This window comes from Uloborus diversus, unplaced genomic scaffold (assembly GCF_026930045.1).
Source record: "Uloborus diversus isolate 005 unplaced genomic scaffold, Udiv.v.3.1 scaffold_302, whole genome shotgun sequence".
NCBI classification, from domain to species: domain Eukaryota; kingdom Metazoa; phylum Arthropoda; class Arachnida; order Araneae; family Uloboridae; genus Uloborus; species Uloborus diversus.
The window spans coordinates 86,654-94,340 of record NW_026558464.1 but is presented as its reverse complement, the minus strand read 5'-3'; positions in this window follow the sequence as shown (position 1 = coordinate 94,340).

Below are 7,687 nucleotides of genomic sequence, written 5' to 3'. Positions count from 1 at the left end.
TTAAATTGTTCGCAAAGTTCCCTGATCAGCTTAATTGAATGGGACCTCTCCCCGCAGAAATTTTCTTGTTCGTGCGAAAAACAAAAGTTACGCTTTCCGTAGCAGAATCAATGATAAATAAGCTCAAAACGTTTTGCAATAACGTCTTATTTACAGATGAAAAAAAGTTCAACATTTTTGGTTAAATTGTTGAAAAATTATAAATAGGAGGATACATTTAATCCTAAGAACTTTGTTGGATCAGTTAATCAGACGACGAAGGTGTTCTTGTGTGAGGGTGCATATCAGCTTTAGGACTTATTAGTTTGAAATTTGATGAAATGATTAATCATGCTAATAATTAAATATAAAAAAAAACAATTTTAAGCTATTAGCCCCGAAATTAGGCAATCGGAAACAACTTTTTTTTTTTTTTTAAATCAAGATAACGATAAGAAGCACACGGTCTTCAACGTTTGCGTCTGGTTTCTCAAAAATTGTCTTTAAGCTTAGAAATATCCTCAATAGCCAGATTTTAACTTAACATACTTAGAGAAATCTGGAGCATAGATTCCGAAAATCCAGCATTGAAACGAAAAGCGAACAAGAAACAGTAAGGCTCAAAGAACGGTTCAACACTTTAAAAAATTGCACAAAAAAAAGAAATAAAAAACAATGAAATCTAGTCACAGACGTTTAAAGCTGTTGTTGATATCGCATGATATTCTACTATATATTAACTTAGTAAAAAGGTAGATTATTTACTAACACATAGAAATTTTATTAAAAAATTAATTTTTACATAATTTTCGAAACTTCAGGGACTTTTCGGGGGTCTAAATATATTTTAATTACCAAAACACTTTTTTAACGAACATTAATTTGTCAATACACAAATTTTCCCACCACAAGCGATTAAAAGAATTTTAAATAAGAAATTTTTTTAAAACATTAAAATGTCAATTTTTACATATCTGGTGAAACTTTAAGGGGCTTCCGAGGGATCTAAATATATTTTGATTTCTAAAAAATATGTATAACAATTATTTGATGCCAATACACTACTTTTCGCACCACAGACAATTTCGATTTTAAAAAACGTTAAAATCGACCCACCCTTTTGCACACCATTCCCCCCCCCCCCCCGGAAGAATTCGAAATCACCGGCCTTGGGTCGAGATGAAGCAAAGAAGTTTCGGAATGCAATTTGATGTCCGTGATAATTTCGCATGGATTTTATTAACATCACTCTAGGAACTGTTTAGAAACACTGCACACTTTTAGTGACGTAAATGCTGGTCAAAATAAGAAAACTGTTTTCAGACTTTTTCTGGTAATAAAACCAAAGAAATTTCACGAGATTGCTCATGATTTCTCTCTCACAGGACATTTGTTTGCTATTTGAGACCGGCGCTTTGGGACAGTAAAATGAATAATACACAGATTCAGGAATGACGCGTTATTGCCATGTGAAATCCCATGTCTCATGAGTGAAATTCTGAAATAGAATCAAGGTTCACTGTTACATCTGTTGAAATGAATGTAACTGCTAAAATAGGTGCCTTCCTGTAGCGTACATACACTTCGGTGCCCCTCCCCCCCCTCTGCTAGATTTTCAAGTGCGTCTCCCCACCCCATAAGATTTGTTTTCCTTCATTTTATTTTTAATATGGTAGTGCTTTTTCAGAGCTTGCGCCCTCATACCTCACATCCCCCCTCTCGCACCTCTCGGGGGTGATATTTGTACTACCCTGGTATCTTTATTCTTTCTGTCAAATTGAGATTTGAGAAACGCTTCTGTAGGGATGACAAATGTTTTCAATTCACAATATTCATAAAAATTAAAACATTCTACAGAACAACAAGGGAAGGTTTCAGACTAGTTATTTTATTGACTTTCTTCGTGCTCTCAAAGTGGAGCTTGTTGGCAATGCTGATCACAACAGAAAATTTTTTGTAATGTAGAAGGAAATAACCAATATCAAGATGGTATATTCAATGCAATATCGACCATAATCATATTAATATGTACATCGAACTTGGTAAAACCATTCAAGAGCAGGATAAAAAACATTTCTATGGAGGATGTCTTTTTGAGGAATATGAACAATTTTTTATCTGTACGTGTACATCTTAGGGATACAGCACTATGTTCATTTTCATAACTTTACCACGTGGTGTTTTATCCCCCTTAAGTGAAAATGGCCTTCATGTTCTTTTAATATACGTTATAAACATTTTTTTTTCAATTACTGATTTTGGACAGTGCTTTATACGTCTAGGAAATGTGAGAAAAGCCGATTTTAACTCCGTCATTTTGGGAAAAAATGGACAGTGTTATATCCCTCTGATGTAAAAAAATGATGGTTAAAAAAATCTCAGTTTGTTAAGTTTTTTTTTTTGTATTTTTTTTTCTTTATCTATCAAACTGTATTATTTTACGAACACTCGTTTTTAGAAAGATAAAAATACAAGAAGTATTCACTTCTTAAATAATGATTTAAAGCATTCGGAATTCAGTAATCATTTTCTTCAATCTGTCACATTCTTTTTAAATGTCATGAATGAGTTTGAAACAAATCCATTTTACTTGATTTACTTTTTCATCACTTCAAACTATACTTTCAGACTAAGTCGAATTAAGAAAAAAATTAATGTCAGCGACGAAATTAAACATAATTTAGGTGAGATAATAATATAAAAAAATTCGTCTAGAGATTAGTTATTTTTCAATTAAATAACTATCTTTTATTGATTCCTGAAGACTTTAACAAAAGGACTTCCGCTCTTTCAGAGATAATCGATTCGACTCGCTTTTAACAGCCCGTGAAATGCTCGGCTATAATTTATAGTTGTAACTCAAGTTTCGATTGAAAGCTAAGACGATCTACACTTATAAAGACATCTACAAAGTTAAAAGACCGTCACATCTTGCTAGTGAGAATTGTCATGGGATAAAATGCTGAGAAGGAGCTAAGGAAAGTAAGACGAAACAACGTTAGAAGAAGCACAAATTTGTAAATTACAGCAGACACGTATTTCGGCGTTACAGGGAACGCCTTTTTCAATGCAAAATCCATAAGCTCATTATTTTTTGCATTGAAAAAGGCGTTCCCTATAACGCCGAAACACGTGTCTGCTGTAATTTACAAATTTGTGCTTCTACTAACGTTGTTTCGTCTTACTTTACTGTTCAGCACAAAGGAATTTATTTATCTTAAGGAGCTAAGGGGTCAATTACTACCGTAATCTCTTTTTTGAACAGCAATAGTAAATAAGTGGAAAACTAGTAACTAAAAAAATGATTAGTAATCTTTGATAGTGGTACTTTCATTGACAAGTAAAACAATTTATTTTTTCTCTATTTTCTTCCAGTGAAAATGAGCAGCACTTGTTAAAATTTCCACCTAATATCTGTACAGCGTTAAAACAGAATACTATATTTCTATTTTTTTAAATGACTGAAAACACACAACGTATTTGACAAAAACTGTAGAATCCATCACAGTTTGCCTTGAGATAGAAGTAATAATTAAACACGTCGGAACTTCCATGGCACCCGACCCAATCGTTCCTAACCTCATAGCAGGCACGAAAGTAGCACACTATTTAAAACGCAGTAGGGTATGGTGGGGGAAAGTGGTCAATGGGGTAAAGTGGTCATACGTCAAATAAATGGCTATAGCTTGGAAATAAACGTTCGAATGAATGTGAAACTTTTATTTTACAGTAAAGCAGTTAAAAACTACATTTTTAATACAAAATTTTACAACTGGAAAAATTTAATTTGGAAAAAAAAAATATTTTGCGTGAACATGAAAAATTTTAAAATCTAAACACCTAGTTTAACATCCTTGGGAAATTTTGTTTGTTAGAATTAGGAACAGATTGACTGTACAGAAAGCTTCCTACATTTCTCAAGAACTCTTACTCATTAGCAGTTAGCTGAATCTATTTTAGATAATTTTTTAGAACAATTTAAGTAAGATGGGGTAAAGTGGTCATAATATTAGGCTTAACGAATAGTGTTCTTCTAATGTCACTTAATCTTTAGGTGTAAGACAGATACAAATTAAATATTAATTTTACTCAATATGTATTGTTTTTACAGTAAACGGGGTTCAATATACGAGTATATGCGTATATATACGCATAAATACTCGTGTAGACATGCACATAGACGTATTCACATAAATGCGCCAATAAATACATATATGGGTATCTGCAAGTATTTTTTATCCACACAGCTATACATTCTACTATACACGTATATGCTCGCTTATACTCGTATATATAAGAACACTTATATACTCAGGTCGACACGTATATACGCGTACGTACTCGAGTAGACACTTACATACAAGCATATGATATAAAAGTGTACAGGTTGAGTTTACATTCTTGAGCAAATTAATAAAAGGTGTTAGAGGAGAGGAGAAGAAGTAAGAGTTGATAAGGAACATATGGTCACAAACACAATGCTGACGCGCTACATGCACGCAAAGTGAGAAATTGATGGATGCAAAAAAAGTCACAAATATATATATATATATATATATATATATATATATATATATATATATATATATATATATATTACACAAATACAAATTTACACAACATTTTAAGACTTAAGAAAGTTTTAAATCGATTGATGAAATTTACGGGCTTTAGCTGAAAAACATCATGCGTCGCATTCACAGATCCCTCTCTGTTGCAATAACGAGACTTTTGAAAAACTTTCATCAGCCGCTGCGCCTTTGTTGCGATGCGTGTGTTAGAGTTACTACGGACTGTAACTTTCAACAACTGCTCTAAATATTTCTTAAAAACTAAAATGTTAGGTAAAATCATCTTTGTGCAACAAATTTGTGCCCTGCTTTGCCTCCTGGCTTTGTGTGCATGTAGCCCGTCAGTGATTATAACTTCCTTATGATTCTCTGCTTCTTATCTTTCTATCCTCCCCTCTCACACCCCTTTGATTTTTGCCCAAGAGCTTAGATTCACTCTGTAATCCGACATGTATATAAGCGTATATTCTCGTGTATACATACATGTACTTTTCTCCGCACACACCCCACCGCTTAGCTGTAAGCCTTAGGTTCCACCGCCCGGGGGGTGCGGCGGTTGATAGTCGTAACGTGCTATGGACGCGCTTGATGCTTATTGCGCCGGGGAAGGTCCCCGTGCTGGGCGTCAACCAAGCTGGGAGTTTACCCCTTAATGTTTGAACCTTGCTCACCATGAGATACGGTATGTCTCCCCGTACCTCGTTGTTACATACATGTACTGGTGTATACACGTTAATGTACGTATATACGTCTATACAGGTATATAATCGTGTGTACACGTGTACATGTGTATATACCCGTGCTTCCATATTATATATACGTGAGTAGACACGTACAAAGACGCACAGGATGTATCCACGAATTAACTCGTGTATACCCGTATATGTATGCATGTACACTTATATATGCGTATATACGTCTACTATACACATATATACTCAAGTATGCACGTATTTTCTCGAGATACAAGTGCATGCACGCATATGATGTTCGTTTATACGCGTATATACTCGTATATACACGTGACACGTACATATACGTGACACGTATATACATGTGATACGTATGTACTCATGTAGACACGTAAACACTCCTATAGGTAATCAAGTATACATGCTTATATACTCGTATATACTTGAGTAGGCACGTGCATGCATGCATGTATCTGATGTATACTTGTATCTACTCATATAGGAACGTGTTTACTCGTGTATAACACGACACGTATATATTCGTGTACACACGCATGTACTCGTGAATATACTTGTAATTATAAAAACAACTGAAATATACAAGTATTAGGGTTCTTTATAATGGTTTTGCTACTATTTTTAACTATGACCACTTTACCCCATGCTATGACCACTTTCCCCCACCCCATGGGGTAAAGTGGTCATAAAAACATAGGGAAAAGAAAGTTCTATAAAACTACTAAAATCAATATTTTTCTTCCTAAAATTCAATGTGCCGTGTTCTTTAATAATGCAATGTAAAATAACAACAAAAAAAGTTGAAGTGTTTAAAGAATTTGTTGCATTTATTATCCACCTAAGTTGAAAACCTACGATTTTATGACCACTTTACCCCACCAGACCCTATAACTTTGATTTTACGATTGTCAAGGGTCTGGACAAAGATATCGTTAAATCAAGGATATCGTTAAAAGAGGAGCATACACATTCAATGCAGTTAAATCCGAATCAGTGGAATCATAATAAGGAAATGGTTAAATCGGGTATCGTTAAATAGAAGTTATACACAAAGTCACAATGTCACCCATTTACTTGCAGGATTTTATACGATGCAAAATTAGACAAATCCAATGCAGAGTTTAATTTCATTTTAATTATTGACACCGCACCCTTTTCAATTCCTTACTTATCTTTATTTAGTTGTAAACTAAACTTGATCAAAAAGGTAGTGTTCAGAGCTACAAACTATTGCTGACAACATGAAAGAAAAATCAAAATGTTTAGGTGCAGGAACAATGCATATTTTTAAGGGACCTATCTGAACACATTTACTTTGTAATGAGGTAGAGTACTAAGGCTCTTCCGAGAAGTAGAATACTTTGTTCAAAGTAAAAACATACTGAACTAGAAACAGTCTCAAGTATGGGCACTTGACTACTTCTACGCATAAAAATCAGTCTCAAAAACAGCAACCTATTTGTAGTGAATTTTCCACGTAATGAAGAAATGAAAATAATAGTAACACACTTAAGTCTCTTAAGTTTCCAAACAGAACCATTATTTTCGAATGCATGTATAAAAGCCTATTAATAAGTAACAGCGAGCTACGACGCTCCCTAGTTTGCATATTTTTTAACATTCTTTAACTAATAGCAACTGTCAGCAAACTGTTTTCTCGCCTAACATTTTCTAGTCATCTCTTTAAAAAAAAAAAAAATTAATGAATTTTTTTACATTCATCTCCAGTATAAAATAGTAAAAGGAATGCATCTCTTAAGCAAGTCGGGGCGCATAGCTCGGGAGGAAATTTCTGAGGGTGCTCGGTAAATTCACATAGGTATTGACGCGCGAAAGCACAAATGATTTTTTCCCCAATCTAAAGACTATCTGTCTATAAAGCTTGATTCTCACAAAAAATATGAAATAAAATAAGTACAGTTGAACTCTACTAATATGAAATGTCAAAGACCCACGAATTAGTTTGTATTAGCCGTTATTCGTAAGAACCGTGAATGAGTGATACTGTGAAAAAACGAAGGAATGCTTACCTATACTTAAAAAATAGTACTACTAATACACACATTGTCATCTAACTATTAGTACCTTCAGAAAATAATCGCTTATTTCTTATAAATAAATGTTTTACAAAATATTGAAAAAGGAAGATAAAAATCAGCAATCGCTGAATAGGTGTAACCCACAAGGGAAGATGAAGTTTTAACTTCGAATAAATTGAAATGTCCGCGGATAAACAAATATACCGGTTCCTATTTTCAACGCAAAACATTTAATATAACGTAACATGAAAAAAAAAATGAAATATAAAATAGCCGGAGTCGGAGTCTGGTGTTTTAAAATCCAGGTGTCGAAGTTAGCCATTTTCCTTCTGACTCCGCTATCCTGCCCAGAACAAATGTGGATTTAACAAATGGCGGGCAATATATT